Source organism: Momordica charantia, assembly GCF_013281855.1.
Source record: "Momordica charantia cultivar OHB3-1 chromosome 7 unlocalized genomic scaffold, Mcharantia_2.0 BLBB01000007.1, whole genome shotgun sequence".
Lineage (NCBI taxonomy): Eukaryota > Viridiplantae > Streptophyta > Magnoliopsida > Cucurbitales > Cucurbitaceae > Momordica > Momordica charantia.
This window is the reverse complement of record NW_028275165.1, coordinates 11054811-11070905: the sequence shown is the minus strand read 5'-3', so window position 1 is coordinate 11070905 and position 16095 is coordinate 11054811.

Below are 16095 nucleotides of genomic sequence, written 5' to 3'. Positions count from 1 at the left end.
AATGGAAACAAAACAAAGCTCAATAAAAGAATGTAAAGTACTCGGGATTTAAAAACCGAAAGCAACTAATGAAAGCAACTCAAAAGTACTTAGAAAGCAACAAAGAAACACTAAAAATGATCAAGAGAAGGAAGCAAGGCTTGATGATTTTGGTGGAGAAGTTGCTGGAATTTATAGCTGTGCAGAATTGGTTAGGTAGGTCCTAAAACGATGGTGAATCACCCATTTCCAACTCTTTTGACTGACCAAATCGTGCTCAAACTGATAGTGGAACACTTCTTCTACACGTATGCATCGGTTGGAACCACCAAAACGCATTGGAAGACGCGTTTCATTAAGGGCAAAGTTGGAAGAAAACCAGTTTTTCTGCAGGCTTCCCAGGCGCCTGGCGCCTCCCATGATGCTTTTTTCGTCTTTTTGCTTCTTTTGATTAATTTGCACTCCCAAATGGTCCTAAAATGTCATAAATACAATATAAGCCAACCACAAACCATAATATATGAATTTTGCATGAATTGGAACTCAAACGATCGAGAAAAATCCGAAACAAAGCTGAAACATTGTAAAAACAGCATCTAAAACCTTCTTTTTACGCATGTAAACAAGCGTAATCAAACAGTATGTAGCTAACATACAAGAGAATCATGTTCAAGTTATAACCTAAGTTCGAGTTGGGTGCATCATCTTGTAACACTATTAAAACGTCTCACTTTGTAAATGTGATGGATGATTTCATCCAAATCTTCATGTGGAGACATGTGAGTAGAGTTATCATATACAATGATTCTGTATAAGACTGGACCGTGAAATATTTAAAATTTGTTAAAGATAAGATAACTATTTCATACTATGATTATATGCGACTGAATCTTCATTTTATGTGATTTATGAACACATGCATGTGAGGGCATGTCCTTTGATATGCATGGGTGAGATTAACCTTTACAAATGATTCAATAAGCCTACTATTTTGAGAAAATGACCAAAAAGGGAGCTGGGAACAGAATCCACAAGATGGAATTCCCACCTTCTCATTATAAAGTAAGTACATGAGTAGTTCCGTAAGTGCTAATTTGCGATTTAAACAATCTGGCCTACCCTCTCACTTGTACAAGAGGAACTTAGTTTATTTTTGGATCATAAACAGATTGTTCATTAAAGGATTGATGGTAATTAAGGTTTAAGACGTAATTACAAGGGAAAATGGACTTTTGACCGAGTTGTAATTTCGAACAACTCGTGAAGAGACAACTTGCATGTAGTAATTATATTCATTGACATAACTTATCCTACAGTGTATAAGAGCGCAACTCCAAGTTTATAATGGAGTAACCTTGGGTTAATGAATGATGATTAATCAATTTTGAGTCAATGGAGCTTATAAATTGTACATCCATAAGGTCTCCTTGCTAGCTCATAAGAACGTTGGAGTGTATTTCATACCTTAAAAGGAAAAATTATATTTTATTCATATATTAGATATACTAATAAAATATTTATTTGAATAAGATTCAAATAATATAAAATTTTAAATATATGAGATTTTTAAATATACTTTTTTGCTAAAGATTCTCATTAATATATTTGATACATTAAAATGAAAAGATATACTACTAATATATTTATTTAAATAAGATTCAAATAATATAAAATTTTAATATATGAAGTATATTACCTGGCTAAATATTCTACCCTAATTACTGGATTTGATATATTAAAAGGAAAACCTAATATTTTATTTATATATTAGGTATACTAATTAATATTTATTTAAATCAGATTCAAATAATATAAAATTTATCATATTAGATATTAAAAAATTGTACACTAAGCTTGTGGTAAGCCAAATGACACAATATTTATAATAATTCTCTCTAATGTATTTCTAATACTTAGAGGAAAATTTTCTCCTGAGTTTCTTTCAAGGAGACTCCTACCAACCTTGGTCTGTTGTTCAAGTCATAACAAGAAATATCTTGCGGAGCATCAAATTGAGAATTCTATAAAGGTATTTTCCTATTCGAACTTATTTTAATTTCTAAATATAAATTCAATGTCGATCCAAGAATTTTAAAGTGTTTAGAAATCAAAACTCCGTTGCATAATGAATTGATAGTTCCAACAATACCATGTGTGTAAATTCGAAAAGTAACTTGTAATGTTAATAATCTGAGGAAGAGGAGGATTGTGCATCAATTAAAGTCATTGATTAACCCTTCTCATTTTATAGTTATATGAAATGCTAATTATAAGAAATGATGCAATTTTGGAAGTGCAGAGAAGGAAAATATTGAAGCGGCAGATGCAGTGCAGTTGCTAGTGGAAAATTTTGAGTGAGATGGATCTACAGGAATATGAGTTCAAGGCAGTGCAGCTAACTATTATTGAGCATGTGTAATTGGAGTATAACCCTTTACCCTCTCATTTAAAATATGTTATTTAGAATTGAATGAAATTGAACCTCGTAGTAATGTAGCTAACTTAAGTAGAGAAAGCTCAACCTCTCAGGTATTGTCCCATTATAAGAAATATATAAGATGTGTTAGGTGTGTTACCCTAAACTCGTAGTTTGTATTGATGTAAAAACAAATTTATATTCAGTAAAGTTATATTCAATCAGTTTGTTGTTGAATTTATAACATTTCATTATCCAAATCCAATAAACTAAACATTCAAGGTTATTATCATGTAACTGAGATAGTATATATACTGGGTATATTTTTTATATACCCTCGATAGACATGTGGATAATGTCGCGGGAAAAACCTAAAGGGTCTATAGTACAAGGAATTTGGGTACCTTATCCTAGACACATTATAGATATGGCCCGCTTTGTAATTGTTACAAACGACCCGATCCAGGTCGTTTGGGTATAGACATGCGAGTGGGGGTATCCTATACAATGAGTTTATATAAGATCGGACCGCGAAATAGTCAATATTTAGATGTAACGCCGTTTACTAATAGATTGCTACTTCATAGGATGACCAGGCAACTCATTCTCAATCCTGAGTTAGTTATGGACTCCTGCCCGTGAGGGCTCGTGATTTGATCTGTATGGGTGATAGTGGCCTGAGTCGCCAACTCAACATTCTTACCATTTTAGGGACGAGATCGAGTGGGGAGCTATGAACACGACTACATAAGATGAAATTCACTCCTCTAAACATTAGGGAAGTAAATGAGTGTTCCCTTACATGCTGACTCCAAGATTTGAACAAGGGGCCCCACCCTCTTATTGGCCCGAGAGAGACTTCCGGTTATAGGTCGGACCATAATCGGGTTGTTCACTAGAGGATCAGCGGTACTTAAGGTACAAGATGTAACAAAGGTGTAAAATGGTAATTTGACCCATCTGTGGCTACAAAAACTGGTGAAGGATTGAATTGTCGTTAATGGTCGATATCCATGGACACAGAAATATTCTATAGTGAGAAAACTGTAGCTGCGAGTTTTTAATGGAATAACCTGTAGTTAACGTATGTTGATTAAGGTTGTTAATGAGTTTAACCAATTAATCTCGTAACGTTGGAGCTTCTGATCTATAGGTCGTAAAGGGTAACTAAGAACATTAAGTCTTGGAACAAAATTGAAGTGTTTAAATTTAATTAAAGACAATTTGAGTTAATTGTGTGTGACACATTTTGATATAATGTATGATGATGCATTACAGAACTATATAGTATGAGAGAATAATGTGAATTGGATTCATATTAAAACTATATGTTAAAATTTAATGTGAATTAGATTCATATTAAATACTATAGGTTAGGGGAAAATGTATATTTGAATATAATTCGAATATTAATTGATTGAATTAAATGTGATTTAAGTAAACTGTGTTTATTTAATTAATTAAATAAATAAAATTTAATCAATTATTAATTAAATTTTATTAGTTTTAATTTAATTTAATTATTTAATTTAATTATTTAATTTATTTATTAAATTAAATATAATTATATATATCTATATATATATGTTATAATTGATTAATTAATTAAATTAATTAATCAAAATGGCAGGATGTTGTGAGGTGGGGAGTGGGAGGTTTCTCACACTCCTCCCTCTCCTCCCTCTTTTGTTGAAAATACAGAAGTATTTGCAATTTGTGAGGGTTGTTCTAGCTCTATACGAAATCCTTGATTAATAATAAATCAATTTTGGGGGGAACTCCATAGATTTAGATAGATTTAGGGAATTGGTTACTATTCCCGAATCGCACAAAAGAGATAAAAATAAGGATATTGTAATGTAATAAGTTGGTATCAAAAATAGACAACTCAAGGCAAGTCGAAAAAAGGACAGTCGAATCAAAATAATTTCTTTTACAGTTCTATTTCTTTCAGGGGGCAATATGAATGTTCTATTATGTTCTATCAACACACAAAAAGAGGTATACGAAAAGTTTGTGTTTTTGGTGTTGGTTGTTTAACCTCCTTGTAGAACACATATCTCTCTCACGATCTCTGTTTTTTTTTCATGTATGTTTCTTTCCAAGGAAGATCCCACAATCTGGTTCTTACTCCTTGAGACATAGCAAGGTTATTTTGTGGTTGTGTTCTTTCGTTCGTGCTTTCGGTGAACGTTTGATCGTGTCAAATTAAAACCCGGGTTCAAGGAAGAAGAATTCCCACCGATCCACAAAAGTAAGTAATAGAATTGTTCTGTTATTAAAAACCGGTATTGTATCTTTTGAATCGAGTCAAATCACAAGCAATCAACCGTTTCCGCTGGGGACTCGATCCCTTTAGGATGGACAATTGTAGACATGACAGGAATAAGCACTTCGTTTTTCATGCACAAAATCATCCTAGAAGATGGAACGAGCAATTAAGTTGAAAATCAAAGGTGCTCAATCCCAAGATGAAGGAAGTAGTTAAGAAGGAGATTTTGAAGGGGCTTGATTGAAGAGTAATCTATCCAATATTTTACACCAACTGGTAAACCCCGTGCAATGTGTTCCAAAGAAAGGAGGCATGATGATGATTTCCAAGGAAAATCCAAACAATAATTATAATTAGCTATGGAGTCTGTATGAACTATCTTAAACTTAATAAGACAACAAAAAAGGATTACTTTCGATTAAGATTTATTCGTCAAATGTTGGACAATGTAGCAAGTAAGGAATATTATTGTTTCATGGATGGTTACTCAAGATACAATCAAATTATCATAGAACAATACGACCAGGAGAAAATCGTGTTTACATGTTCTTATGAGACATTTGCCTCTGAGAGGATGTCATTTGGTCTCTGCACTGCCCCCGCAATATTTCAACATTGCATGATGACAATCTTTGTTGATATGGTAGAACAAACCCTTGAAATATTTATATTTGATGTCATTGTATTCGGTGAACCTTTTTAAATTTTTTTGAAAATTTTGGAAAGATGTGAAAAAACTAATCTTGTTCAGAAGAGTTAACATAATTTTTAATGAAGGAATGAAGGTAGATCTAAAATTTATTTTATTGCTAAATTACCCCACCATCATCTGTAAAAGGAGTTAGTAGTCTTTTAGATCATGCGGGTTTTTACCGTCGATTGATAAAAGACTTTGCAGAAAATTTTAATTTGTTATGTAAATTATTCGGTGTTGTGTAGCTTATGAGGAACAGAGGGAAATTTTGGATGCATGTCATATGTCCCCCTATGTATGATTTTTTCCAAGAAGAAATACTACAACCAAAGTACTGCAAAAGATATTTTTTTGGCCTTTGATCAATTTGTATAGGTTTATGATAGATGGAAACGTATAAGTAATATATCTTCAACGAATTGGATGTCTCTCAACCCTATCCTTTTTTTTATGTCTATGGCATCTATTTTATGGGTCTGTTCCCACCTTCATTTGGTAATGTATACATACTTCTTGTTGTAGACTATGTGTCCAAGTGGATAGAAGTCATTGCTACCTCTATTAATGATGCTGTTATCAGGAAAAATTGAAGTGACAGACGTTGGCAGCCCCTCAAAGCATCTGAACCGGGTCAAGCAAAGAACCTGAAATAGTTGAGCGCATCGTGATAACCCAAGTGCATTGGCATAAGGCGAATCACTATTGGACACCCTATACTCAGGATCACCAGTGTGTTCTTACACTCTATAACCAAACCACAATGCACCTCAAGAACCATTCAGGACGTCGTTGTGCCTCCATCTGTGATACACGGGGAAGCAGAGGATGTCGGTGGTCTTCATGGACCTTTGACGCGGCAAACAACTCCCATGTGGACACCGAAGAAGGAAAAGACCTCTCAATCTATCAGTCTCTCTCTCCTCATATATAAGGAAAAGAGCAACCCTAATAGCCGCATTCCCCTACATAACTCTTTGTGAGGCTTCGACACACGCCCTCAAGAAGCCTTCTTGCCCTCTAAATTACTGTCTCTTTATTCTTTCTGGTTCATACTTGTTTGCTCCCTACTTTAGTTATAACTTAAGCATTAGAGTGCATTCGATAAATCACCACACTGGTGTTATACTTCTTTGTGCATGCATCAGGACTTAGGAAACGAAGGCGTACACAGCACTTGAATTACACCTATGTGGGCCTCACCAAGAAATCAACACAATAATTGGCTTGTATGTGGGAAAGCGAGTTTATGGCTAATGAACTCTACTACCCCTTCAACCTTCTCTAATTAGGGATGACCAACAAGCAAACTACCAGTCCCGACGAGATGACGACTCCATAAAGACTCACGCCTACAAAGGGACCATTCCCATAGGAGCCCACAGCTGGAAAAAAGAAGAAGCACAAGATTCCCCCGCCGAAGAGCTAGAGCTTGTCATTCTTTTGACTGAAGAGAAAAAAGTCAACATCTGGACAAAGTTGGGGCCTAACTAAAGAGAGAGCCTCATAAAATTTTTGAAAAACAATGCAAATATCTTCGCATGGTCAAACGATGACATATTGCAAATCGACCCAAAAATCATGGTAGGTAGACTTAATGTCGACCCCGAGATAAACTCGTGAAGTAGAAGTAATGCTCCGTGAATGTTGGACAGAACGCAACCATCACAACATCAGTCCAGTAGCTTTTAAAATCTGACGTCATACATGAAGTTCACTACCCACATTGGGTCTACAACGTCGTCTTTGTTAAAAAAGGCCAACATAAAATGGCGGGTATGCATCGATTTTACAAGCCTAAACAAGACGTAACTTAAATATAGCTTTCCCCTTAGACCAAATGGTGAACGTGATGGCAAGCCATGAGATACTCACGTTCATGGACGAACTCTTGTTACAACTAGATTAAAATGCACATCCCAAACCAGGAGCACACCTCTCGAACTCTACTATGGTAATGTCTTTTATTCTGAAAAACGATAGGGCCACGTATCAAAGAATGGTGAAAAATGTTTGACAAGCATGTAGGCTTGAATATGGAGGTATACGTGGAAAGCTGCCAACCACGAGGCAGACGTCAGTGAAACCTTCGATGTACTGAGAAAGTACAACATGAAGCTGAACCCTAACAAGTGCGTCTTTGGTGTCACCTCAGGAAAGTTTCCCCGCTTGATGGTCTATCAACGTGGAATAGAAGTGATCCCATATAAAATATGAGCGGTCATGGAAATGGAATCACTCAAGTACTTAAAATAACTGCAAAGCCTTAGTGGCTAACTTGTCATCCTAGATCACTTTATATCCTAGTCTACTGATAAGTGCCTCCCCTTCTACAAAATCCTAAGGAATGACACCAAGTAGAAGTGGATGAATGACTAAAAGTTTCCCTCAAATAAAGAAATATCTCGCAACAGTGCCACTTCTTTGTAGACTATAATTTGAAGCAGGTGCTGTAGAAGTTTGAACCGTTTATGAGATTGATGAAATGAGTGATAGAGCTCAACTAGTATGAGATAGAGTTTTGACCAAGAACCGCCATTAAAGGACAAGCAGTACTAGATTTATAGCTGAAATGATTCATAAGAAGATGGGGGAAATGGAGACTCCGAGAGCTCGCATCACGGGCAGCCACCCATGACTCTATTTGTGAATGGATCATTCAATGAGAAAGGATGTGGGGCGGGTCTTCTACTCACGTCACTCGATTGCGAGCACTTTGAATACGTGTTGTGGTTCGCATTTTTTGTCTCAAAAAATGAAGTCCAATATGAGGCGCTGATAGTAGGTCAAACGGTTGCCATCAAAGTCAACATCTGACACTTTCCGATACTCGGTGACTCTCAACTGATCGGCAACCAAGTCATAGACGAATCCGGAGGAAGTATAAAAGAATCGCAAACTACCTTTTTACTTACCTCCTTCAAGAAAAGGGAAATCAGGCAGATCTCGCATCAAAGAGTTCCAATGCAGATGCCCTAGCGTGCCTTACCATGAATTATGACTAGACTTGCCACGTGTAGTCATTGTCAAAATTGTCGCTCGGCTCCGCGTCTACAAATCATAGGTAATGGAATTGAACTATGGTGAGGAAGAAGGGCCAACCTGGATGGGTACATAACTCGCTTCATGCGGGATAAAAAGGTCACTAACAACTGCTTAGAAGCTTAATGACTCAAGAGGCAAGTAACACATTACATCCTCCACGAAAGAAGGTTACACCACCGCAGATACTTGCTCCCTCTCCTTAGATGCCTCACTCTTGAGAGGTCGCCTATATCATTAAAAAGATCCATGAGGGTGCTTGCAGCAATAATTAAGGGGCCCGCTCCTTCGCTACGAAGGTGATCAGACAGGTTCACTACTGGTCGACCCTACATAAAGATTCCAATGCGATTAATGGTAAAAAGTTGCCACCATCCACGAACGAAACTCCATTTTCTCTTGCTTTCGACGTTGAGGCAGTCACTCCTGTAGGATTGGACCTCATGTCACCTATGGTCAAACACTTCGACACGCAAGGTAACATGAGAGCCTTATGCTAAACCTAGACCTCCTTGGAGAGCTTAGAGAAAAGGCACACCTTAGGGTTGCTGCATACAAAAATTGGATCGCTCAATACTTCAACTCCAAGGTGAAATGGAAGGGCCTTCAAGGTGGACAACCTCGTGCTGTAGAAGGTCATGCTGAACACCAAGGAGTCAACCCTCGGAGCGTTTGGCTGATTTTGGAGGGCCCTTACAAGGTAACTAAAGTCATCTGCTCAGGCATGCATAGGCTTGACTACTTATTTGGGATAGACCTCCCCCACCCGTGGAACGTAGAGCACCCACGTGCGATAGACCTCTCCTGCCAATGAGAAAGGTAACAACAAGTATCACAGGCAAGAAACTGCTCTGAGCTTGTCGTAACTTTTCCTTCTCTCAAATTCTTATTGAACACTTAGAAGGTATCCAAAGGCTACCTTACTTGAGTGGGGGCCAGGGGATAAAAGAGAAATAGTGAAAAAGCAAAAAGCACCAAAGTAGAGTCAAAAGGGAGAGCCCTCAGTTGAGGCGCCCTTTTCCACCATAAGCTAAGAAGACATCCATAAAGGCAAAGTTGGAGAGACGAGGCTCTCCTTAAAAGGCCGATTGAGACCACCTTGTTTGATGGCCTAAAGGATAGCCCGAAACTCGCAAACCACATATAAAAAGTAAAGCTCGCAAGGTAACGGTTGGAAGAATGAGCACCTCAATGGGCTGAGCAAGGCCACCGATGTCGACGGCTCCTAGGACAAAGTAGAAAAATAAAAGGCTCAACAAACCTATAACATAGGCAAATGACCCCGCTAATTAGTATATCATACTAGTGTTGCAACCTAGAGCCCTCGTAGCAATGACCTCGTCCAATTGATGCACCCACTCGCGAATATGCAGATTTGCCTCCTTTAGGTCACGAATACTTCCATGGAGTTCCACCTCCGGTCACGATGAATTTTTTTGTCTTTAAGAGCTTCTTCCAATGGGATAGTCACGATCAAGTCCACGTCTAGAAGGCAACCTCCTCGAGGATAGTTATGCAGTCCACGACGTGACCCTTAGTCGCAAATGGAACAGTCCCCCAGCCTTCACGCATGCAATCCCGTGGCGGTGCAAAATAATGCGCCAGTGACTCGATATCCGACATATTATAAGTAGCCACAATGAATACGCCGGTGGTACCATCTAACATCCTAGAGAAAGAGAGGAGAGGGAGGGAGTTAATGCCACAATGCCCTTCACCTTCCCTCTTAAATAAAGGAAAATTGGAGTAAAAAGGGGAAGATGAACATGCGCTGCGACAACTGGATGCGTAAAATAAGGTGGCAAACCTCGGGCGGCAACAAGTGCTTGAAGTGATCAAAACCCGTCTAACGGATACATAATGCCACAATGACTAACCGGTTCGATAATCAATATTCCCTTTTTCATTAATTCTGTAAGAGTTAAATCCTTCTGAACTATCAGAATATCCAGACTCATTTCTCTACTTTGAATACACCACGTGACACAGAGTTAGTGTGTTTATTCCAAACTTGCCATGTGCTAGATGGTGAGTCAGCAGAGATGAAGACCATTCAGTCATCGTCAAAGAAAAATCAAAACAATATGCGGCAAATAAAATAAGGAATGTAGGAGAACGATGTGGGCACAAGTAAGGTAAATAACAAAACCCCTAAAACCGAGCCGTCCCGCCCACCATAAAAACAACCTAGATCGGTTTCGTTTGATATTTCGAGTCAGGTCGGGTACTTACACCCCTAATTTTTGTCAGCTTTCAAACGCATACTTGGATATAATATGAAAGAAAGAGCCCCCAAGGGACAGCCTCATTGGTAAGGTAATGATGCCTTATGGTATCACCTACCATGACGTCTTGTGTTTGAACCTTTAAGTTGAGCTTAATATCAAAATCCCTTGAGATGTCTCCTAAGTCTTAACCTTGAGGCGGGCGTGGATGCCCCGATTATAAAGGTAAAAAGCTAAAGAGCTATAATTCCAAGTTATCAAAAGAAGAATAATAATAATTCAAAACAATATACTCAGTAGTTAATTTGTCATACCCTTACCCTTATTAAATTTTTGACAAATTGATATGATCACATTTGGCTTGAAGTCCTTTGAACCAAGTCCAGCCAAGAGGAGAGCTCGACCACACAAAATTGCCCATAGTGCCTACGCCATCAATAGCGAGCTAACCTTACAAGGCGTCGCGCCACGCACGCTCACCTGTTTCATTGGCAACCCCTGCGCTCACGCGAGTGTCAAGCTCGCGTGCGTCTGCGCCCTTCCGTCCTAGCGCATGTCCTCTATCTGCACTATCGAACGCTCGCACGCTTACTGCCTCAGCCACGTGCGCCCTCCAGCCCTCTTGCCCCTACGCATGCGCCCCAGCCACACGTATTGCCACCAATGCCTGCATGTCGCACCCCCTACAGCGCTAACCTCGCAAGCGCTCACACCCGCACGCTTATGCCACACCACTAGCACCCCCGCTTGTCATAGCGTCCCCATCGTTCGTGCCATGCCCCACCTACCGCCAGTGCTCAAGCACTCCCCCTGCCAGCCCCATGGGCGCCGCCATCGATTGATGCCGCCAACCCCCTTGGTGCCAAAACCATTGTTTTGCCGCCTATTCTTGGAGCATTTTTGGAAAATGTTTTCCTAATTTGTTCCAAGAACAATCGAGGGGTTTAGCAAGTATTTTCAATTTAGGCGTGTTCCTCTTCATTGTAATCAAGTTATGAAGTTTAGAATTTGAGTGTTTCTCTTATTACCATGTACAAACCCCCCCCCCCCCCCCCCCGCCCGAAAAAAAAATACCGAATCCCTTTGTGTGGTAGAACTTAGGTTTTCGTATTTTACCCCTCGGAGCATGCTTGTTTGATTGGGCATCAAACTCGTGGAGTGTTTCCGGCTTTGAGCATAGTGAGTATTCTGTTTGCTCAAGGTAACGACTGCAAAGGTAATCCATCTAACCCTTAGCCTTTTGGGTTGAAACTATCTATACAATTGAATTCAAGTGGCTTGTGGCTCGAGTAGTCCAATACGGTTGGGTTGTCGCGTATCATTTGGTATCAGAGTTGAGGCTCTAGATCAGGATATATGTTATTTTCTTGCATTTAAATTTCTTGTTTTGTCTTTACTTTCATCTTATTCGAAAATCATAAAAAAATTCATCCCCTTGTTCTTGTTCTTCAGCGTGCTATTTTTGATCTATCACTCTTGCGTAAGAACTTTTTAGGTTAAAAAACACTTTTGGTCCATGTACTTTCGCTAAAGTAACAATTTAGTCTCTAAACTATAGTTTGTAACGATTTAGTCCTTGTATTTTAAAATTGATAACAATTTAGTTCTTGAACTTTAATATGTAACAATTTAGTCTTCGTAATTTAAAGTTGGTTACGAGTTAGTCCTTATCGTGAATCTTTTTTGTTAAGTTTCTTATATATATAGATGTATAAACTAAAGAGGGACCAAATATGTTTATAAATTAGAATGATTAAATTGTTATATGATAAAATTTAACACTTAATTTTAATAAATTTTGTTTTATAGGGACTAAATTGTTACAAATTTTAAACGACAGGGACTAAATCATTACAAGCTAAAGTTCAGGGACAAAATTGTTACTTTAGTGAAATTACAGAGACTAAATCGTTACAAACTAAAGTTCAAGGACTAAGTTGTTATTTTATTAAAAGTAGAGGGACCAAATGTGTTTTTTAACCAGTTTTTTATTTCGAAAATTTCTTTGAAGTGTATAAAACTTGTTTGTTTGTGTTCAACACCTCAAAAGCTTTCCAACAAGCCAAGTTTCATGTTACTCCAAGCCTCATAGCCAAAGATATCATATTTTCTTCAAACCCTAGAAGTTGTGAGAAACCTAAAGAGAGCACCAGTCTGAGAGCCGACTTTAAAATACCATAAATTTTCACTCTGAAGTCAAAACTGAGTGAAATCGATGTCATTCAAACTCTTAGTTAGCTTTCCAGAGAGACCAGAATCGATAATTTTTGATATGTGGTCTGGAAGTTATCTAGTTTTTAGTGAGCACTATTTTTGGAAAAATCCTGCAGCATCTGAGAGTTTCCTGTACCAAATTTAATGATTTATATCTCTCTAACCTTTTGCTCCTTAAAGTCAAATCAAATGCCAAATTGAAGGTTTTTGAAAGAGCTTTCTAGGCACATAAAAATCACAGCTATCCGTGGTCTGCAACAAAAGTTATCAACATTTGAAGACGGAGTGTTCAGACAGAAAACTTTCCATATTGGGAGCTTGACGATTTTGGAGATTTTCTTTGGGCAATCAAATCTGGCTCAAATCAAATTATTTTTTGCAAGTATTCCCCCTATTGGTTTAACTCTAAACTAAAAATATTTGTGGATTATTTTATCAACTTTAAACAGCTCAAAAGAAGGAGAACGGCCGCAAAGCCCACTAGTTACCCTGAGAGAGCAGCCTCAAAGTTCTTTTTGAGAGAGCAGCCCCTCCAATGAATTCAAAACTTTTTGGCAGTTCACACGCGTCAATTAAACTCATTGTACTTTCATTTGACACTGGTTTAAACCTCATCTGAGTCGTATACAGCACGCACCCCTCACCCAAAGTTACCCCTCTTGCCACAAAGTCCACTGTTTTGTTGGTAAGAAATTTTTTGTGTGTGTTTGCACTACGAGTAGGATTTTGTACATCTTTTAAAGTTATATTTGTTTTCATATATTTGTATTGCAAGGTTCTTTCTTTATTGTGCTTTGACTTCAAGTTGTACATTGTTGTCAAGTCTTTAGTTACCAAGAGCATTACGCTCAAGATTTGCATCTTGTATTTCTTGTATATATCATTTGTTTGTTTCATTCTTTCTTTATAGTATCATTTGGTATCTTTAATATCATTTGTTTCTTTGTTGTCTTTGGTATCACATATATCATTGACCCCTATTCAAAAAAAAAAAGAAGAAGAAGAAGAAGAAGAGAGAGAGAAAAAGAAGAAAGAGAGATAACCAAGCAAGCACCTTGTCTTTTGTAGTTATAGAACAAGAAAGAAGATCTTATATTATGCTTAAGTTGAGAACATATTTGTAAAACACCATTGGAGTGACAGCATCTTTTTTTAGTAGGAAAAAGAATCGAAGCAACTAGGAGGTCACCCAACTTAAGATTGCTCCAAGTAAAGTACGTTTAACTTTGGTGTTCTTAGGTATTGACTATCAATTCTTTTAAGCCTTTCTTGACCATTCTTCCATGATCTTAGGATCTCTTTCATTCGGATGTGATATCGGTTCATTCATGTACCCCTCCTTTCTACTCGGGCGTCACATGCCCACGAGCTTCCACCTTGGTTCGTCCGCAAACCACATCTTAATGGGAGAGGTTTCGCTTTCATACCATATGTAACGCCCCAGGCCCAGGATTCGAACCAGGATTCTGCACCTCTTTGCCCCGGCGTTCCCCTGCGACCCGGCCGTACCACCTTCTAGTTTTAAGTTACTTACAAGAGCGTAGACTACCCTACAGACCAACACATGTCCTTCTAGCATGCTTTATCCTCACTCACATGCTTCTTAGTAAAGCAACTAGGATTGATCCATCCCAAGCAACTAGGTCACCCATCCCAAGATTGCTCAAAGGCACGCTTAACTTTGGAGTAACTTTGGAGTTCTTACGATTGATCCACCGAAAAGGAAGGTGCACCTTGTTAGTATAGGTAGTGGCTATCAATTTTTTTAAGCCTTTATTGACAATTCTTCTATAACCTCAGGATCCCTCTCATTCGGATGTGGTATCGGTTCATTCATGTACCCCTCCTCTCTACTCGGGCATCACATGCCCACCAACTTCGACTTGGTTCATCCCCGAACCACATTGTACTAGGAGAGCTTATGCTCTGATACCATCCTGTAACGCCTCAGGCCCAGGATTCGGACCAGGATTTGGAATCCGGATTCGTGATCTGGTTACGCCACCGTCAAGTTCGGAGCTACTCTCCTAGTAAAGCAGCTAGGATGTCACTCAACCCAATATTGCTCCAAATCAAGCACGCTTAACTTTGGAGTTCTTACGACTGAGTTATTGAAAATGAAGGTGCAGCTTGTTGGTATAGGTTGTGACTATCAATTCTTTTAAGCCATTTCTTAACCATTCTTCCATGGTCTCAAGATCTCTCTCATTCGGATGTGGTATCGGTTCCTTTATATACCCCTCATCTCTAGTCGGGCGTCACATGCCTGAATCCTAGGACTGGGGTGTTACAGAATGGTATCAGAGCGGAAGCTCTCCTAGTACGATGAGGTTTAGGGACGAACCAAGCAGAAGCTGCTGGACAATTGAAGGACGAATCATTTTCAAAAAGGAGGAGAGATATGATCATAATTGGCCTGAAGTCTTTTGAACCAAGTCTAACCAAGAGGAGAGCTCGACCGCACGCAAATTGCCCACAACGCTTACGCCATCAACAGTGGGCTAACCTCACAAGGCGTTGCCTCGGTGCCCACCATAATCTTCAACAACCCCTGCGCACACGCCAGCGTCCAGCTCGTGTGCGCCTGCACCCTTCCGTCCTAGTGCATGTCCTCTACCTTCATGATCGCATGCTCGCACGCCTACTGCCTTAGCCGCACGCACCCTCCAGCACTCATGCCCCTTTGCATGTGCCCTAGCCGCACATATTGCGACTTGAGCCTGCACGCCCCCCTGCAGCGCTAACCTCACAAGCGCTCACACCGGCGCACCCACGCCATGCCACCAACGCCCCCAAGTGCGCCCCCACCTGGCGCCAGCATCCCCATGGCCCGCGTCATGCCCCACCTACTGCCAATGGTCAAGCACCACCCAACCCCCCCCCCCCCCCCCCCCGCGCTAGCCCTATGGGCACCCCAATCGATCAATGCCGCCATCCCCCTTTGGCACAAAAATCATTGCCTTGCCGCCCACTCTTTGAACCTTTTGGGAAATTTTTTTCCTAATTTGTTCCAAAAACAACTGAGGGAATTATCTTTTTATTATTTGCTTTTAAATTTTAGCAAATATTTTCAATTTTGGAAAAGATGGTCTTTATTTGATTTTCTCTTAGTTTATTTTATTTTTATCAAAATTAGTTGAAGAAAAGAATTGTCTTACTTCATTAGCAAGTTGGCAAATTAAGGGAAAGATCTTTCAATTATTTGTTTTACTTTATTTTTAAATTTATGTTTATTTTACATGTTTCTTCTAAAGGT